This window comes from Lolium perenne, chromosome 3 (assembly GCF_019359855.2).
Source record: "Lolium perenne isolate Kyuss_39 chromosome 3, Kyuss_2.0, whole genome shotgun sequence".
NCBI lineage: Eukaryota > Viridiplantae > Streptophyta > Magnoliopsida > Poales > Poaceae > Lolium > Lolium perenne.
Genome location: NC_067246.2, coordinates 344,809,477 through 344,829,647, shown reverse-complemented (window position 1 = coordinate 344,829,647; position 20,171 = coordinate 344,809,477). Strand labels below are relative to the sequence as shown.

Sequence of the window (20,171 nt, the reverse complement as noted above, 5' to 3'; positions counted from 1 at the left end):
ACCTTAGATTGTTTTTTCATTTGTTTTGCTGCTTACTACTTGACTAACTATGCATATGCGGCAGTGCTCAGCCCTGAATGTACATCTCCTGCAGGTTAATTATGGAGTAGCATCGTGACAGCCTGCGCGCTTGTCCGCGGCCTCCCGCGCCGTCAATACTAGCTAGACAACACTATTGTCCTGAAGGAATTGCATGCCCAGTACACTGGCGTGCTAATGGAGTTGTACTGCCTTGGTCAAGGGATTTGTTGCTATACAGACGTTTGTTTGGCTGTAGATCAACACAACTCCTTTTCATCTTCGGTGCCAGATCGATGCAACTCTTTATCAGATCAGTACGTTAATCATGGAATTTCTCATGGTATCAAACTGTCGTTATCCCTACCTATTTAGTCGAGTCAATTCAAGTGTTCTGTAATACCTGCAAGCTGAAGCAATTTGTTTTTTCTAGATGATTGTAGTACTTGTCAAAAGACAACAAGTAATGGTGCTGTAATCATGTCATATTGATATATTGTTTCGGTTCAGATTATAAATTTTCCTGGTCCCATGTATTAGTTACAGAGTACTCCGGAGTAGATTTGTCACGCTCGCTAGTGTTGCTTTTCGTACATGTACAGAATGATGTTCTGTTCTGAAAATTAAGATAGACCTGTCCTACATTTGTTAGATCTCCATTATACTTGAAGTCATGCGTACGATATCATCGCCTTACTGTTTTTATCGCACGATAATGAAGTAGTCTGACTCCATTTCTTTTTCTGATTAAATTAAATGATTTATGTGGTGGCTAAAGTGGCGATGCTGGTCTGTTGTTGGAATTTCAGCTCGGGTCAAGCTTGCCTGGTCGAGAAGAAGTGCGGGCCTGTCGCTGCTCGCCGGACACCGCCTCCATGGCCATTGAGAAGGAGTTTGAGCTCTTGCACACCTCAGAGTCCTCCTGTATCTTCTTCTCTGGTTATTACAACTTCTTCCAGCCGGTCGACGGAGATGAGATGGATTTTGACTATGAAGAATAATCGAAAGGTATATACATACATGTTGCTGTACTTGTACGTTCTAGTGCTCTTGTGGTGAATGTACCTGGCGAGGAATTAGGTGGTGGTCTGTTATGATTTCAGATGAAGAGGAAGAGAAAATCATTCCAGTAAGCAGGAAATGGGTCTGCTGCCTCCTGCCACAGGTACCTAAACTTATGTTGGATAAGATTTTTTTTATCCAATAAGGAAATATTTTTCAATTATCTGCATGGAATTTCTTTATTCAATTAAAAGACCAAGCTGTTTTAGCAAGGGTTAGACAATGAATAGATTGTTTTTACATGTGGGAATGTTTGATCATGTCAGGTCCAAAGTTGTTGTCAAACAAGTTGGTACATGACTAGGCTTTTTTTTTCACAACTACATACTGATGTTTGATTCTTGGCAGGGCTAATATATGTAGTTTGATGCTGTGGTGGCTGTGAAGGACTTGGGTGGCAGGTAACACGATGATGGACCCAGTTAAGATTTCTCCGGTAAGCATCCGCTTATCAGCTTCTAATTCCTCTCCCCCTTTCTTCTGTCATGATCTCGATTGGTGACTTGGCTGTGTGCCAATGGTTTGATCTATTAAGCTTTCTGTGTAGCTGGGATTTGTTGACCTAGCTAATTGTTTGTGCTGTACATTGTTTTCTGCGTATGTGACCTTGTGCTCTATCATGGTGAATTTGTACTGATACTATGCTAAAACTAAAATATGAATCAAAATTGAGAAGATTTATTCGCTTTACGTTGTAATTGAGCATTACTCGTTTCTGGTACTTCGGTTGTGGGCGTCCCCGAGTTTTATGTCACATGGGTCGTAAATATTGTCTTTATTGAATTATATTGTTTGCTGTGCAGGTTTGAATGTCGAAAAAACAGCAAATTTCATGTCGGATTCAATGGTTGGTATTGGTTCCAAAATGTCATGTTCGGAGAGAAAGGGGATCCGGATTCAAATGTTCAAAATTGTTTACACTATAGAGTATAGATATGTAGATAGATATATCATATATGGATGGCCAATTAATACAGAGAGAAACCACAAAATTAAATGCAAAATATCATAACAGAATATGTATCTTGAGGTTAATTAACATGCTGCTGCATAGCCATCTGCATAGTCTTTTTCTTGCATTAGCTACCAAACGACCGTGCAATGCTTATATTTAGCACTTCTAAACTGAATAATGCATGTGATGCTTCTACACGTGCACCAATAAACTGGAGTTAATTGCTGATATATGCTAGCCAATTACATCAAGTGCTCATGTGGTATAAAGTTTATGCATGCAGGGGCTGTACTGCCATCTTTTCTTGAGAGTAGTGTTCGCTGTACTGAATTGATGTTGTTGTCGTGCCTTTCACCAGGGATAGATCAGCCACAGTCATGGGAACCGGAGGGCGCTCAACACTGGCACCAGGTCTGGCCACTCAAACTTCAGTGCAACCGAAGGCGACCAGTAGCAAGGTCCGTTTCGTTTGCCCATCTAACTATTTCCCAGCAAGGTCCCGTCTTGTTTCTGCGCATTGTCTGCTCTGATCCTATTCTAATTTAGCGTGGGAAAAAATTGAGTGCTCAGCTATGGGAGGGGAACATGCTGCAAACTTCCAATGCATCCAGTGATTTTGTTATTTATAGAACTGATTGGAGAATCTTGAAATTGGATAACTAGGTTGGTTCGTTTTTGGTGTGGAAAAGTGCTGGGCTATGAGGTGATTTTATTGTTCATAAAAATGATTAGAGAATCCTCAATTTGGACGACCAATTTGATTCTCTATCTGTCAACTTATGCGATCTAATTTCTGTTTTTGCACAGGCCTGTTTCAAGTAGTATTATCCTTTGTTCGTATTGGCTATCTTGAATTAATTTTGTTGTTGTGCCTTCCCCCCGGGACAGATCAGCCACAATCATGGGGACCGAAGGGCGCTGCATGCCGACGACGGGGCGCCAACCACCAGGACACGTGGCTGAGGGAGAGTTCTCAACGTTGGCAAAAGATGACGTGTCTGTGTACACTGCACGCTCATTCGCTCACAAATCAAGCCTTGTTAATGTCACACGCTGGTATGATCATGTCAGTGCTCTACTAAGTGTTTTTATTATGTAAAAACTAAGGGTATGCTTGTTAAATTTTCAGTGGAGGACTGCAGATGGCGAAGGTGTCGAGGTCGAGTCATCTCGCTTATTTTGTGGCATCAACTTGCTCAAGTTGCTAAACAAAAGGTTGCAACCAACTACTTATCTTATATGTTTGACTTGTAAGTCTAATTTAAGTGTTTCAGTAAAAGGATACAAAAAATATTCGCTAGATCTATTACATCGTAAAACATGTTGTGCGTGGTATAACATAGCGGTGTTCATGATGGTTTTGTTATGTGAAGTATTTCGATGCGTCATCGTTAAATTTTTTGATAAAAAGGGTAGTTCTAAGACATTTTTCGAAAATAAGCAATGGTAAGGAAATCGGTAATCGTTAAGCTGCCGGTCGGCTTGGGAGTAGCGATTAATCGGAATTCGGACTATTAAGCGATTTAATCGGTCGGCTATTAATCGGTGTGACCTACACAAATTAGCACGTAAAAAACGGTTTATATAAGAAAAATAATAGTATATGAGCCTCTATATGTCTGGCTCTACTTCTCTAGAGCCTAAAATCCCAGAAAAACATGTATGTTTCTCCTCCGTGACCTAATCTTCAAGGTCACGAGCGAAACAGGATCCACTAGTCGAAGCCACGTTTCTTCCTTCCACTTCTTATCCTCTCACCTCTGAAGTTTATCTTCTCCCACCATCTACCTAGCTAGGGTACGACCCCTCTTACACCTCAACCACCTAACCTATCGAAGGCACCCTTGAGCTCCTGCATGAGCTACTCAAGGTGGTCGAGCCGCGTATCTAGACAACCGAGAGTAACTGGTCTAGGAGGGCAAGGAACTAGTTGGCGGCGGCGGAATTCGAGTATTGGAGGCTACAATCAAGCGGGAGCTTTGCAAAACCTACTTTATTGTTGAGGGTAGCGTCTGTACTAGCTATATGCATTGAAAAGTTTATAACTTTTTTGACCAAGTGCGATAGTTAATCGGGAACATACCTAGTAATCGGACTTTCGGTACGATTAATCGGGCTAAAGGATTAACACAAGAGATTAATGGTAATCGACACGGTCAGACCCCTAGTAGCGATTAATCGGCCTAGTAATCGTTGAATCGGCCTAGTTTTTGAACAGTGAAAATAAGTATGGATGCTTCCTTCTGCTAGTAAATCCATGTTACTTGTCTAGTGGTTAATATTAACATTCTTTACATTGGTACACTTGTATTTCCGTAGGGCTTTTATGAGGTTCCTTACCATGAAAATGAAGGAGATCAATAAAATAATTAAAGAATTATGGTAGCAGCATCTAGAGGCCAAGATAATGATTGCATAAGCATCAATTACGATTCTCGTGGTGTCGGCACTCAATCATATAGCTATCGTTGAATTTGAACTAGCTACATGTTTGATTGACTTTCTTGGACTACTACATTAACCATTTTTAACTATCCCTTGTGTTGAAATGTAAAATCTTTGCTTCTTGACCTGGAAATGCGAGGGTAATGTAGTGCTGGTCGAAGGTGAACTCTATTGGGCTTCTTTTGTCGGTGTAAACTTTTGTTTACTAGATGAGTGTAGTACTTGTCGTAATTGGCTCGAAACAGATTCAACCGTTAACAAAAAGACAACAAGTAATGGTGCTGTAATCATGTCATATTGATATCTTTGTTTCGTTTTAGATTGTAAAGTTTCCTCGTCCCATGTATTAGTTACAGAGTACTCTAGTAGATTTGTCACGCTCCGTGGTCTCGCTTTTCGTACATGGACAAAATGATGTTCTGTTCTAAAAATTAAGATAGACCTGTCCTACATTTGTCAGATCTCCATTATACTTGAAGTGATGCGTACGATATCATCGCCTTATTGTTTTATCGCACGGTAATGAAGTAATCTGACTCCAATTTTTTTTCTCTCGTTAAATTAAATGATTGATGTGGTAGCTAAAGTGGCGATGATGGTCTGTTGTTGGAATTCAGCTCGGATCAAGCTTGCCTGGTCGAGAAGAAGCGTGGGCCCGTTGCTACACGCCGGATGCCACCTCCATGGCCATTGAGAAAGTGTTTGAGCCCTTGCACACCTCAGACTCCTCCTGTGTCTTTTTCTCTGGTTACAAGCTCTTCCAAATTGGTCGATGTAGATGAGATAGATTTTGACTCAAGAATAATCTAAAGGTATATACATACATGTCGCCGTACTTGTGTATGTTATTGTGCTCTTCGTTGAATGTACATGGCAAGGAATTAGGTGGTGGTCTGTTTTGATTTCGTATAAAGAGGAAGAGAAACTTATTCCAGTCACCAGGAAAAGGGTCTCTTGCCTCCGCCACAGTACCTAAACTTATGTTGGAAAATTTTGTTTAATCCAATAAGGAGCCGCATGGAATTTCTTTATTCAACTAAAAGACCAAGTTGTTTTAGCAAGGGGTTGAACAATTAATAGACTGTTTTTGCATGTGGAAATATTTGATCATGGCAGGTCCAAAGTTGTTGTCAAACAAGTTAGTACATGACTAGGATTTTTCTTTTCTCATAGCCACATACCGATGTTTGATTCTTGACAAAGACAAATATATGTAGCGTTGATCTTTGTGATGGTCGTGAAGGACGTGGGTGGCAGGTAACACGATGATGGACCCAGTTAGGATTTCTCTGGTAAGCAATCGCTTCTCCTCTTCTTCTTCCTCTCCCCCTTTGTTCATTGTTTTCTGCGCATGTGAACTTGTGCTCTATCATGGTGAATTTGTACGGAGACTATTTTAAAATTAAAATATGCCTTTCACCAGGGATAGATCTACCACAATCATGGAGACCGAAGGGCGTTGCATGCCGGACACCGGGACACGTGTACAAGGAAGGGGCACTCAAGCATCGGCACCGGCACGGCGACTCCGACTTTAGTGCCACCGAGGGCGATCACCATCAAGGTCCGTTTCGTTTGCCCATCTAACTATTTCCTAGCAAGATCCCATCTCATTTCTCGCGCATGGGCTGCCCCGATTCTATTCAAATTTAGTGTGGGGAAAAATTGAGTGATCGGCTATGAGAGGGGAACATCTTTGCCAAAATTCCAATGCGGCGGTGATTTTGTTATTCATAGAATCCTGAAATTGGATAACTAGCCCGATTCGGTTTTGGTGTGGAAAAAGTGTTGGGCTATGAGAGTTGATTTTCTTGTTCATAAAATGATCAGAGAATCCTCAATTTGGACAACTAGTTTGATTCTCTATCTGTAACTTTTTTTGTGTCAACTTATGCAGTCCAATTTTTTTTATACAGGCCCGTTCCAAGTAGTATGTATCTTTTGTTTAGTATTTGCTATACTGAATTAATTTTGTTCTTTGTGCCTTTCCCCAGGGACAGGTCAGCCACAATCATGGGGCCCGAAGGAAGCCGCATGCCGGCGGCGGGCGACAACCACCAGGACACATGGCCGAGGGAGAGCTCTCAATGTCGGCAAAAGATGACATGGTTGTGTACCGCACTCTCATTTGCTCCCAAATCAAGCCTTGTCAATGTCACACGCTGGTATGATCATGTCGGGGCTCTACTAAGTGTTTTTATCATGTAAGAACTAAGGGTCATCGCATCAACTCCTCAAGGTGTGCTTGACCAAAAGGTTGCAACCAACTATTTATCTTATATGGTTGACTTGTAAGGCTAATTTAAGTGTTTCAGTAAAAGGATGCAAAAAATATTCGCTAGATCTATTATACATCCTAAAACGTGTTGTGCATGGTATAACATAGTTGTGTCATGTGAAGCTACTATTTCGGGGCGTCACCATTAAATTTTTGATGAAAATGGTAGTTCTAAGACATTATTCTGAAAAATGTATGGATGCTTCCTTCTGCTAGTAAATCCATGCTACTTGTCTAGTGGTTAATATTAACGTTCTTTACATTGGTACACATGTATTTCTGTAGGGCTTTTATGAGGTTCCATACCATGAAAATGGATGAGATCAATAAAATAATTAAGGAATTAAGGCAGCAGGCATATAGAGGCCAAGATAATGATTGCATCAGCATCAATTCTGATTCTGAGGGTGATGGTACTCGATCATATGGCTATCGTGGAAGTTAAACTAGCTACATGTTTGATTGACTTTCTTGGACTGCTACATTTACCATTTTTTTACTATCCTTTATGATGTCATGTAGAATGGAGCTGCTAACATGGAAATGCGAGGGCGATGTAGTGCTGGTCAGAAGGTAAACTCTTTTGGGCTTCTTTTATCGATGTAATCTTTAGCTGATGTAACGTCTCCTCTGCAATATTGTTTTAATAATACACTATTTGATTACCGCTAGCATGATTTTATGAACTCAGTAGGCATGCAGAATCATGTCTCACAGCTACATCCACTGCTTTTCAGGTGCTTGCTTCTCTTATAATTACACTAGCACTTGGAGAAACATCCTGTATGAATTGTGGCGTATTAGCTTTGGATGGGCCGAATGCAGGGAACCAAGCTGCTGCACTATTGAGGTACAATTTGGCATGGCAATGTCATTATCATTTGGAGCTTGTACCATTAGCTTTTTTGGGCATATATCTCTTTTGTGTGATTCACCTTTTCACTTTTGACAGCGTGGGCTCATATTTGTGATAATTCTTTAGCTGCTAAATCTTTTTAAGGCTTGTTTAGACTAATGCCTTCGATGCCGTTTGTTACTAGATGATCTCTATTTGTACAATTATCCCGTATGAGGAAATTATTTATCAAATTTTGCAAATATTAGTGCATGTTTTTATGAACCTGTGATTAAAGTTTAGGTTCAGTTTTGGTAGTTGTATAACTAGGACTTGGTTGTTGCAGTAGTAAGTGATGTTTGTCGATGCTTAAGATGAATGACTATTTTCCTGCTCCCTGACTTGAATTTTATGGTTGGATGTCCCCTAAGTGTGCATCTTGTTCAATTTTGAAGTATATTGTCTCCTATGTGATCTGGCTGTCCAAAGACAGCATTAGGACATGCTGAATTTTCTAGCTGAAATATGTATTGGGTACTTTGTTTTCTTACTTTAATTTCCCAGGTAAATAACACTCAAAAAATAAAGCAAAGCAATTTGAAAAAAATTAACATGTAGCAACACAGTAGTAATGCTCATCTTATGGAACAGTTTGATATATCAATCTGATTTGGAAATGTAGCATTTGCAGGTTACTTGGTGCCTTTATTACATGTAACACTTATATTTTGTGTTGATATGTATTTATATGCATATACACGGACATACGTGAATATTGTTGTCGATGCCATACCAAATCCCTTCAAGTGCTGAACTAATTTGTATGTTCCGTATCTTCATTGCTAGAGTATTTCCAGACTTTGTAGATTTGATCTGCTATGCTATTGTGTCTCAGGTTCTAGGATCATATTGGTGCTTTGGAGCATGAGATGCAAGTTGGTGACTTATAGCATGAGATGCTTGTTTGGATGAAGCAACAAGGACCTGACATAAACTCCCTCGCCGACCGTCGCATCGCCTCCGGCTTCTTCGGTGTCCAGCATGATGCAGCTGCGGCTCGCTACGGTCGTGGCCAATGTAATCTGTTGGTCCTTGTAATTATTGTCGAGTAGTCGTCGCCATAGTGGCAAACATCATGCAGGTACCATCATTGATGCTGCACATGTGTCTCCCTTTCTACTACCATCTTCGTTATTTCTGCATCCACATGTTTGTTCATTGAGGTCTTGTTTGATTGACCGAGGCATTAACAAAGTGTGTGAACCTTTTCTCCTGTGCAGATCTTTCTTGAACAGCACGAGACGCCAATTGAGAGCCTCATGTAGGTTCTGTATATAGGGATACATGCTGTCTGTTTATCTGCGATTTGGTTTGCCAAGTATTAGTAACCGTGTGTGTGTGTGTGTGTGTGTGTGAATATGCAAAATGGCATGCATATTTTTTGGCTTGCCAAATCGTAATATACAATATCTTACAAAATGCATTTTTAACATCAATATATGAAAGCTTATTTTTCGAATTATCAATATATAAGCTACTTGAAAAGAAAAAGAAACTGTACCAAAGTATATTACTTAACCATAGAGTTTGACTGCTTCAAATCAATCCTATTGATTCTTTTCGCTGCTGCATTTCATAAAAATATCCTCAAAATTAATTAGTTGTACCTCTTCATGATTTAGAACCTAATTAGATCTTGCCCCAACTATAAGATGCAAGAATCATAACTAAAAGAAATCTCAAAATAGGTGGATGTGGTGACTGCACTAGATAAGGATAAATTTACAGGTTGGCACAAACGAGATTGCCATCAAATAGACGAGCCGCAACCATTGATCAATCTTTGGCTTTCCGCCGCCGCCAACCATGCCACCGGCCAACCCCCACGGCCACACACCCAGCCAGATCTGCGTCCAAGTGCAGGATTGCAGTCAAGAGAGAAAACCTGATCGTCTCAAACGAAGCTCCCAGGTAGAAGAAGGGACGGACGAGTAATATATTAAGGGGTAGTCTGAATTATCATTTTTGCTAGGGGTCGACCGCCCAGGTTCGCCCCGTGAAGTTTTGCCAGTGATAGTGTTCATAATCATGCTTGCCGCTGAATACCTATTTGCATGTCTGGTTTATATACATCATAATTCATTGAGTGCCATACATACACCAGAAATGATTACCGTGATGCACGGGAACAACTTGTATTAGGATGTATGTATTGCTTCATATGTAAAGTTAGCCTCTCACTGGTTAGTATCTAGTTGCTGTTGTTGTCCAACTAGTAGTGTTTATTATGGAACTTTGACTAGTAATTGTTACTGCAGATTTTTCCGCTGAATATCTAGGGGCGCACTGCGCACCATCCTACTCGAGCCTCCCGCTGTCTTGGAAGAAAAAGTAAGCAACTTTCTCTCTTTTCCCTCCCTATAACCTGCTTGGCTCGGATGTGCGGTAATTGAAGTTTTCTTCAGGCCATTCTGCTGTTTTGGAGGCTGTCTGTGGGCGAATTCTTCTTCATGGTGCCCATGGCCCTGCAGCTCACGACCAACGCCTTCAGGTCCTGCGGTGGTTGCCTGCCTCCTATGACCCGGCGTTCACCTAGCGCTGCTGCCCGGTGTCTTCCGGCGACCATGCCCTGAGCAATTGGTAAGAGTAACTCAAAAAGGTCAATAATGAAACCCTTAACTCCATGTCATTTTGGTGGTTTGATAATCTCCATTTAGTAAGTGCAAACAGTAATCACTGTTTGATTGTTAATTTAGCAAGTAGTTGATTTTAAAGCATGTTTGGAAACCCAAGTGTATGTTTCGTCTCTTTGAAGTTTGGAGTTGGCATCTTCTGGACATGGTTACTCTTGTACATGCCATCTTTGATTTGTATATTATTTGTCGGGCCAAACTTGCTGATACCGTTTGTCTTCAACGCCATGACATTGTTTTTGCATTTTTACCGAAAGTCAGAGTTGATGGAGACCGTTGACCTCCAATTCACACAAGCTAGTAAACTACACAATTAGTAAGCTTAGCAAAGCTCATTCCATGTCTAGATGAAAACGTATCAGGTTCCAGTGCCTTTTATTTTTGCTTCAATAAGAATGAAGATGACGTCTTTGGTAGAAACTGATTGACGAAAATCTATTTGATGCATTAAACTAATCAAATTTATAGTATCCTGTGAACTTAACTATATCACACGCATAGAGAGATAGGGAGAGTGAATGAGTATATAACTATATATCCAAAGAAAAATTGTAATGTCACACGTTTCATTTCAACAAGAATGGCATTTGCATAGGGATCATAAAAGGTAAGGTAAATGAAACTTTAATATTGAACTGAAGCATTGCACTCATACTTTTTCCGAAATGATGTAATACATAGTGGAATATGGCCGTAGAGACTAGAGACCCCAAACTTGAACTAATAGTGGACTCTGCCATTAGTGTGGTTCCCTTTCTAATTTTAAATGTTACTATTTGTGTTTAAGTTGACCGGAAAAGCTATTTTGAATATGTTGTGCACTTACATGTCAAAAGTCCGGAAAAGCTATTTTGAATATGTTGTGCACTTATATGTCAAAAGTCCAAGAATGAGCTTTGATGATGTTGGAGTTGCAACTAGAGCAACTATGTTTTTCTCTTTTGGTTCGCTAGGTGGATCAGGTCCATCGTATTATACCGTGATGTTTCCTGTTTCATCTTGATAATTTGTCTAGCTTGCCGATGGTTTGATAAATTCTTGACCAATGGGGCATATAGGATGGCATCTCTATTGCTGGATTATTTAAGATAACTTAGTACCGAGAGATCTACTCTCGGTCTGGCCTTTCCTGTTTTTTTTTTGGGTCGGAGATGATAAGGCTCAAAGCTAGGGCATCATGTTGCATCTTGTTAAACTAAACATGTTGCGTATGTATTATACAAACATAATTTCGTATTGTTGTCCTCCTGAAAAACATGTGTAGCTTTACTATGTGCGTTCTTTGATATACTCCCTCCGTCCATAAATAAGTGTACACGTGGGTTTTCCAAGACAAATTATGAAGTGGTGTAAAAAATGCATTGGAAAGATGCATCTCTCATCTTTAATTATTTCACCCCCAATGAGCTAAGTGCATGTAGAAAACAAGGAGAACATATACTCAATATTATTGGGTTTGATTTCCGTTGCTACTCAAGCACGCCGGTGCTAGCACATTACGTGACTATCGGCCGATCAGCCTCATACACCTTGTGGCCAAGCTCTTCGCCCAAGTCCTCGCCTTACGCCTCGCCCCCAAGCTTGACAAGCTGGTCACCCCATCCGAACGCGTTCATCGCCGCCCCATCCGTAACGCGTTCATCGCCGGTCGAAGCCTCCACGACAACTTCGTCCTAGTTCGCCGGAGCTCGCTCTTTCGCACCAACCGAGGAGCCCACGCCGCCGATCAAGCTTGACCTGGCCCGTGCCTTCGACTCCCTGTCATGGCCCTTCCTCTTCGAGGCGCTTCGACAATATGGCTTCGGTGACCGTTTCTTGGAGTGGCTGGCCGTGCTCCCGGCCTCGGCCAACACCGGTCATGATCAACGGAGACCCGTGCCCGCCAATTCGCACCGCCGCGGCTTACGCCACGGAGACCCGCCGTCCCCACAGTGTTCGTCCTCGCCGTCGACACCCTCGGATGGCTATTCTGCCGCGCCATCGAGCTTGGAGTGCTACGTCGGCTACACCCACGCCGTGTGCTACCGTCGATATCGCTCTACGCCGACGATGTCATCCTGTTACGCCACCCGCTTCGGGAGGAGATCGAGGACGTCAAAACTATGCTCGAGCTCTTTGGCCGCGCGTCGGGGCTGCGCGTCAATTACGGCAAGAGCACGGCCACCCTCATACGCTGCGCCTTGGAGGAAGCGGCGCCGGCCATTGCGCTCGCCGCCTGCCCTGTCGCCGAGCTGCCCATAACCTACCTAGGCATTCCGCTCACCATCCGCAAGCCCACGAGTGGACAACTGCAGCCGATGGTGGACAAGGTGGCAAGCAGGTTACCCACCTGGAAGGCCGGCCTCATGGGCAAGGCTGGCCGCCTCGCCATGGTGAAATCCGTCCTTGGTGCGATCTCATTTCACCCGCTGCTTGTCCTGGCTCCATCCAAGAAGATCCTCAAGCTCATCGTCAAGATTGAGCGCGGCTGTCTCTGGTTGGGACGCGCGGCCGCCAACGGCTGGCACTGCCATGTCCATTGGCAGCGGGGTGCCCGCGCCCTCGCCTACGGTGGCACTGGTGTCCACGACCTGGAAAGAACCAGCCTGTCCTTGCGCTTACGCTGGCTTTGGCTGAGCAGAACGGACAACCGGCGCGCCTGGCATGGCCTGGAGCTCCAATTCTCCGACCAAGAACAGGCCCTGTTCTTCGCTTCCACGACAATGATCCTCGGCAACGGCCGCGACGCCAAGTTATGGGACGATCGATGGATTGAGGGCCGCTCGGTTCGAGAGATTGCGCTGTCGCTCTCAAGTGCATACCAAAGAGGCGCCGCAAATCCCGCACCGTCGCTGATGGGCTGCAAGGAAATGCTTGGGTATCCAAGAGATCGGTGAATACCTGCTCCTTTGGCGAAGGATCGAGGGCACGATGCTCAGCCAAGAACCGGACCGACTCAACTGGAAGTGGACATCGCGAGTATATTCAGCCAAGTCCGCCTACATGGCCACATTCCACGGGTCCACGGCGTGCCCTGCGGCCAAGCACATCTGGCGCACCTGGGCGCCCCAGAAGGTCAAATTCTTCCTCTGGCTGGCCCTCCAAGATCGCTGCTGGACCGCGGAAAGGCTCGCACGACGAGGGCTGCAGCACCACCCTAGATGCCTGCTCTGCGACCAGCTGCCCGAGACCATGCATCATCTGCTGCTGGAGTGCCCGTTTGCCAAGCAAGTTTGGCATGAGGTGCTCTCGTGGCTTTGGATGACATGTAGGATCCCTAGCGCCGAGGATGCTTCGCTCTGTGACTGGATGGCAAAGGTCAAGCCAGCACTTCCAAAGCCGCTTTGGAAAGGGTTTGCATCAGCCTCCTTGCTCATACCATGGATGCTCTGGAAGCACAGAAATGACTGCGTGTTCGACAGGGCACAGCCATCGACGTGCACGCTGCTGGCCAACATCAGGGAAGAAGCTTCTCTTTGGGCAAGGGCCGGAGCTCTGGGGCTGAGGGCCGTCCTTCCAGCCAGTTGGGATGTGCACTAGGCAAACCATCCCCTACCTTGTATCACCGTCTCCTAGGAGACTTGTAATTACAACTCTTTCTTTTCAATGAAATGAAGCGCAAAGGTCCTTTGCGTTTTCTCGAAAAAAAAGAGAGAAGCAATTAAAATGCATTGGGAAGATAGGAGTACACTCTTTTGTGGACAAAGTTTAGAGCTAGATGTCCACTTATTTGAGGACGGAGGGAGTAGTACTGAACTAGGCCCTCTGATATGTTACTTTAAGGCAAAACCACCCTACGGATTCATTTTAGCTAAATTTGAACCTACCATCAGGTAAGTGCAGTAGACATTCAGCCATACAAGAGCAGTAGAGAGTCTAATACCGCTAGAGTAGGCATATGGTAGCCATCTTACCATAACTCATCTTAGTTATTTGGTTCAGTAGTTACATAATGATCAATTTACTGGCGTTTCCAGTATATGTATGCCTTATGATAACACAATACTATATGAAACATTGCAGAAGTGTATTTGTAATGTTATTATCAAGTGTTGCGGTTATTGGTGTGTCTTACTGGCTGAACTCCATATACATGTTCTTTTCATATTATAATATAATGTTGTGCAGTATATTTTTCATTTTCTGCACTTAAGTACTTACAGTCTCTCGCATTGTTTCTACAGGCAGTCATCAAGCCTCAGTATCTTGACTACATTCCAAGAGCTGTCCAAGAAAATTTTGGGCAACTACTTGATGAGTAAGTTGGCACGGGACTGAAAACTAAGTTGTGCGTTGACTTTGAATTGAACCAGGTTATTGACCGAAATGTGGGAGATCTTTTGGATGGTGAGCTCCAGAGTTGTGCAATAGCATTTCTTGCTTCAAAAAGTGCAGAAATTTACATGTTTGACGAACCATCAAATTATATACTCCGTATCTTGTTGTTAAGCGGAGACTGAAGGTTGCATCTTTTGAATCTTCTGACTAAAAGCTTTAAAAAATTCACCGACAAGCTCTTGATCTATGATGTCATATGCTCTGTGAAAAGTTACATCTCTAGCTTTTTTACGACAATAATAAACAGTAGGATTCGGGTGGTATTGTGGGAGATTTCACCCCTTGGGTTCTTGGCAAGTATTAAGGCATACCGTCACATAATATACAATACTAGTTTGCACACTTACTGATTGTTTGTTCATTTGTTATTGGTTTGCATAGCTGTTGAAGTGAGTACTGTAACAAAGCTATGCTCGGTTTTTCAGGCTTAGGTTTACTATATATGTTAATTACTCAATTGAAGTTACATTTAGTTTTACAAACTAAGGACCTTTACATCACAAGTGGTGTTCCCAGTTTTCTGAAATATCATTTCAATACTTGTATAGACTGTAGCTACATATGCATTTCCCAGATGGAGCTCACAATATCATCCATTTTCTTCTTTTCTAGCGCAAATAGTCTTCCTTGCCTTTTGCTATGCTCTATGTAAATTAATGTTGTTTAGTTGCTTTTAAGCAATGTTATGGATTGAAGCTTGTGTATACAAGGGTTGCACTTTTGGCCTGTGAAAATAAATTGTACCCTACCGAGTTAATCCCCTCCTCTTTTGATGTTTGACATGTTAACAATGAGTTGTCCTTAACAATACAAGTAAGAATTGTGTGCTGCGGCATTCTTTTCTGAAGGAATATCCTATTTTTTGTTATCTTGTAGATCTTCAAAAGGAAGACCTTTTTGGCAAGGAATGATTGTTGAAGCTGGATATGTTCATAATCTTAGGCAAGATTTTAGCAGGTACCTGTGCGATGGAGGTCCTAATTTTTATATTTAAGTATTTCTTTTGTGTGACCATTTTTATATGTGTATGCTTCATTTCACGCCACGTGTAGAGTAGTATTTACTGGTGTGGTTTTCAATTAATCTGTCGAACTGGGGGCAAGAAGTTTTGTCTCATCCATGGGCATTGAAAAAACTTGATCCTGTTCTAAATGATCTGGAAGCTGCTGGTCTGCATGGTATTGACTATTGAGGCATGACAAACCGATAGTATGGGCAGAATAATCATTTTGCAATTAATTGCAAGAAGTAATACTTAATTCAAGTCTTTTAAGCACACCTCACTTCTTCGTATCCACCTATGGCCTTCCAGGGAGCAGCATTACAACGGTAAACCATGGTCTCCCTGCCCCCAACTCCTCTGGATCCGCCATCCCTATTCATTTTTTGGTTCAAAAACATCTCTCTTATAGTGATGCTTCAGTGTTGGTTCAGGTTTGGACTTTCTTTGTGTTAGTGCTGAAAATTCCAATGAATTTTACCATATTCATCCAACCATGCATTATTTTTTAAACTGTATGAGATGTTTAGGAACAGTAATCATTCACTTGGGATTTGGTTAAACTCTTCCTCGAACATATTTCTCACAAGTCCAAAGTGGAGTTTTTTTCCATATTGTTTGTGATATGTTCGATTTGGCTAATTGCAGATTTTTTGTATGGTGCTAGGTGCTAGCTTGTACAAGGGGTGCGTGCATGTACCTACTTGTGTACTTTGACTAGCTTCTGGGTTTTCATGCATATATAGTTATAAGCACATACGCGAACATGGATGTACTTTCACAATGTCTTAATCTTGTCGCCATTGTTTTTTGTGCACCATTAATAAAGTAGAGAACAGTGGGTAGATGATTTTGCCAGGTTTTAAATTCACATGGAAGCAAAGCACTCTCTTGGATTGCTGAATGATTTGTAGTTGGTTCTAGCTAGCTTCAGGTTGTCATTTTTGTCGGCAAGCCTGTAGAAATGTGCATTGGCTGCAAAAGATTCATTGAGCTTGTGGATATTATTTACTGAATGTTAATTATTTGCATGTGCCATGTTGAATGCTGATCAACAACTACTATACATGCTCTCACGATTAGTAGCAAGCAGCAGTTGCAACTTGTAATAACTTGACTGTAATTGAGTCGGCAGTGTTGTATCCGGAACACTTACTATTGTTTGTAATAGTGTGCTCATTTTTATCCTGTTAAGTTAATTACTGGTGTAAAGAATGGCAAATTTAATTATGTTGATTTATTTCACTGGGCTTGATCAAGTATTTTGACCATTTTCTCATGCTGGTATATACGCACTAGATCTAAAGGTTGGGCGCTGATGGCCATGGTCAACCACTAGGTCTCCAAGATGGACGACATCATCATGATGTAGAGCATTTAGGTAAACTCACTAGTTCCTACAGTGGCTTGCTGGCTGTTGCATCTTAGGCATGTCCTGGTGCTTGCTGGATGCTGCTATTCTGCTGGCAGTGAACCTGGTTACTAGTGCCTAGTGATGTGGTTGTATAGTAGTGTCATTTGCTGCAATCTAATTTTCTTGGACTTGACGATCATGTGACGCTTAATTTTCTATGTATGTTGAGCATATGCCTGATATGATGGTTGTACAGTAATTATGTCTCGCTGATTGAGATTATAACATCAATTTTCAGTTCTACAACTGAGTTTGATGCAAAATACCAAGGTTGTAGTTTTTTTGCGAGCTGGTGACCGTTGTTATGCAAGTACTCATCAGCCAGAGCCCAGATGTATCCCTCCATCCATTTTGTTCTGGAATTTTCTGAAATCCTGTGTAAAAGGAGCTGCCTTTTACAAATGGCATGGTTCTGAATTGTTGACATTTACAATTCATGTTATTTGAAGCATCAATACGTCTTTTGGCATGGTAGCTATTCTGGATTAACACAAGTCCATGTTTTGTTGTGTACTTTCTGTTGAATTTAGAATGCTTGTCCAATACTTGGGAATAATGAAATTAACATCAGTTCGTCTTGCTTGCTTCTAGGAATAAGTCTATAGATGTAGCAGGGTGCAAAAAAATGCTTTTGCTTTGCTCATATAGTTTACTTGCATAATCTACATGAGTGAGTTGGACTCTCATACTCATCATGTGTAAGTAATATGAAATCGCAAAAACTCATAATCATTATTTGTTGAACATTCCTTGTGCCCATCTTGGTGCTTGGTATGTCTTAATTATCTGTGTGCCGTTCAACTGTTTCTTTTGCCGTGGAGGTAACATTTCTTGAAACTGTTATCTTGCAGGTAATTGGCGAGCCGAGCCTTCCTTGGCTGACAGTGCAGGGCTGTACATGGAGCAAGCCCGGTTGTGGCGCTCGTGAAGGGGGACGTGGATTCGGCCCTGGTGCAGCAGCAACGGGGAAGCAGAGCTGACGGGAGGGAGCCTTTCCTGTGGGATGGATCATGCTTTTCGGTGATGTTTGACTTGTTGGCTCTCTGCCAGCATGGTGCCAGTGGTTGTCGGATCTGGCTAGTCTTTATAGGGATAAGCTCGACTACTGGGATGACCAGGGAGTAGTGCAGCATGTATTTGAAATCCTGGTGTTTCCAAGTTGTTTTGTGTAGATCATTCCAAAAAATCTGAGACTAGTTAAGCATATCATGTACTGATGTTGTTATATTAGAATTGCTGGTATTATACTCCATCCGTCCTTGCCCTTGACAACAAGTAGCAAAGTTTGTGTAAATAATTTTTGAATTCAACCTGGTTCCCGAATATATTTATCAGGCAAACATGGTCCGTAGCCTATGTGAATATTTGTGCAATATTTACAGGCCTGTGTACTAGCACCAGATTAGATGTGCGTATAAGTAGTAAAGCTGCACATGCATATGCAATATTCTAGATTTTCTTTATTATTTCTAGTTACGGTGGTGCTTGTATACTAGTCAGTGTAGTTGTGAAGGAAGAAAAAGGAAAAAAAGTTCTGTCCCTGTGAAAAAAATTTGATCTTGGCTGAAACGTGATTTACATATATACTACTCTCCATCTCTCCCGGTGTATTGGGCTCAGTAAAAGTTGCTAGATAATTCCGGGCGCAGCTCCTCTACAGCAGTGGTGTTACTGTACCAGTTTCATCGAACGGGTCTCCTGCCATTCATCGATCGGTGGACACCAGATTATAAAAATAATTCATGTGTTTAATTAAGGTGGTATGGAGGGGATATCACATATATCTTCCTGTTGGCGCCAAATGAATTGTGTGAGAAGTACAAACTAGCGCCAAAAAATAGAGCAGGATCATCTCCTGTAGATTGAGAATCACTTGGCTAAACAGCTGCATCGTAGGACATCTCTAGTTGTTCCTCCAAGTGACATGAAAACAATACGTAATTGCGATTTGGGATGCCTCGTTGCTATCACACATGGCCCTTGGTCGACGACTCGCCGCCAACAGCCCGACACGACGCCCTTGATCGACGCCTCGCCGGCGGTAGCGACACGACGCCCTTCCTCTCCACCTCGCCGCCAACAAGGACACAGCTTCTCATCCTCAACGCCTTGCCGCTGCCGATGGCAGTACATGACGCCCTTCCTCACCAATTACCCTTCCTTGACTTTGCGTTGTCCTTGTCGTCTGATGCCTTCGGCCATCTCTCCTACTCTTGCGCAACCGAGGTTGTATTTGCGAAAACATGGCTGGCTCTGCAATCTGCAATGTACATATTTGGCGCAACTGAGTTGTACAGTGCAGGCTAGCCGACCGGCCTCGTCGGCCTCGTCGATTGCTGCAGCCGCCGGTGCCGGGCTTCTACGTCCAGCGGTGTAGACCGGTCGGCCGTGACAGCTGGTTCCGCTGGTGCCGATCTTGGACGGTCAGCAATCAACAATATCGTTGCGAGTACGTGCAGCCATGATACTATGCACTATGACCAGTCTAATTTACTTGGGCAAGCTAAGTTAATGAAGGACACCACATAACTCGTGCATGCATAAGTCCTAGTTACGGGATCATGCAAGGCGGGAGAGAGATGGAGAGTAATTAGAGGAACAAATTAGTGCTAATTAATTGTCAAGCGGGCCTTATATCAGAGAATAAATCGTGACATATATATATTTACCTAGTGGGACTAATACACCGGGATAGAGGGAGCAAATTGATTTGGAAGCTGGCATCAAATACGCAATAATAGACTAGGTATACATAGGCAATCACACATACTCCCTCCGTCCTAGAGTGTAAGTCATATTTCCAAAAACTATTTGTCCCATAACCCCCACCTCTAAGGCATAATTTTATTTAATGAGGGAGAGAAAGGGGTTGCATGCACCAATGAGGGAGAGAAAGAGAATGAATGCACCAATAAGAGAGAGAAAGGGGATGCATGCACCAATGATAGAGAGAAAATGAGACCCAATCAGCTAGTACCTTGAGCCAAGATATTCAAAAATTGTGACTTACAAACTAGGACGGAGGGAGTAATTAGGACCCCATTTACCGGTCCGGCGAGCCACTTGGGTAGGTAGTCAGGTATGCCCATAAATTGTGTTTGTTAGTTGCCTTGCATGCGCTCCAATTTAATGGCCACATCATCTATCCGCGGCC

General features: G+C 42.6%; 2 long non-coding RNA genes across 11 annotated transcripts; both read left to right on the top strand.

Annotated features, from left to right (window-relative positions):
- The first annotated feature begins 212 nt into the window (after nt 1-212).
- Nucleotides 213-3,130, top strand: LOC127346088 (uncharacterized). 3 transcript variants are annotated; one of them, XR_007879317.2, is made up of 6 exons: nt 213-335; nt 828-1,026; nt 1,122-1,183; nt 1,429-1,516; nt 2,394-2,493; nt 2,924-3,126. It is a non-coding gene; the product is annotated as an uncharacterized lncRNA (long non-coding RNA). The 3 variants fall into 3 exon arrangements; XR_007879318.2 differs by lacking the exon at nt 213-335 and adding an exon at nt 1,884-1,927 and having other exon boundaries at nt 742-1,026; nt 2,924-3,130; XR_007879313.2 differs by lacking the exon at nt 213-335 and having other exon boundaries at nt 748-1,026; nt 2,924-3,122.
- Nucleotides 3,131-6,579: 3,449 nt separating this feature from the next.
- Nucleotides 6,580-18,292, top strand: LOC127346089 (uncharacterized). Of its 8 annotated transcripts, XR_011756496.1 has the most exons (10): nt 6,735-7,331; nt 7,496-7,608; nt 8,489-8,734; nt 8,874-8,914; nt 9,912-9,984; nt 10,059-10,233; nt 14,450-14,612; nt 15,480-15,560; nt 16,903-16,984; nt 17,869-18,292. It is a non-coding gene; the product is annotated as an uncharacterized lncRNA (long non-coding RNA). The 8 variants fall into 8 exon arrangements; XR_011756492.1 differs by adding an exon at nt 6,580-6,645 and having other exon boundaries at nt 7,044-7,331; nt 14,450-16,984; XR_011756493.1 differs by having other exon boundaries at nt 6,735-7,171; nt 7,281-7,331; nt 14,450-16,984.
- Nucleotides 18,293-20,171: the final 1,879 nt, after the last annotated feature.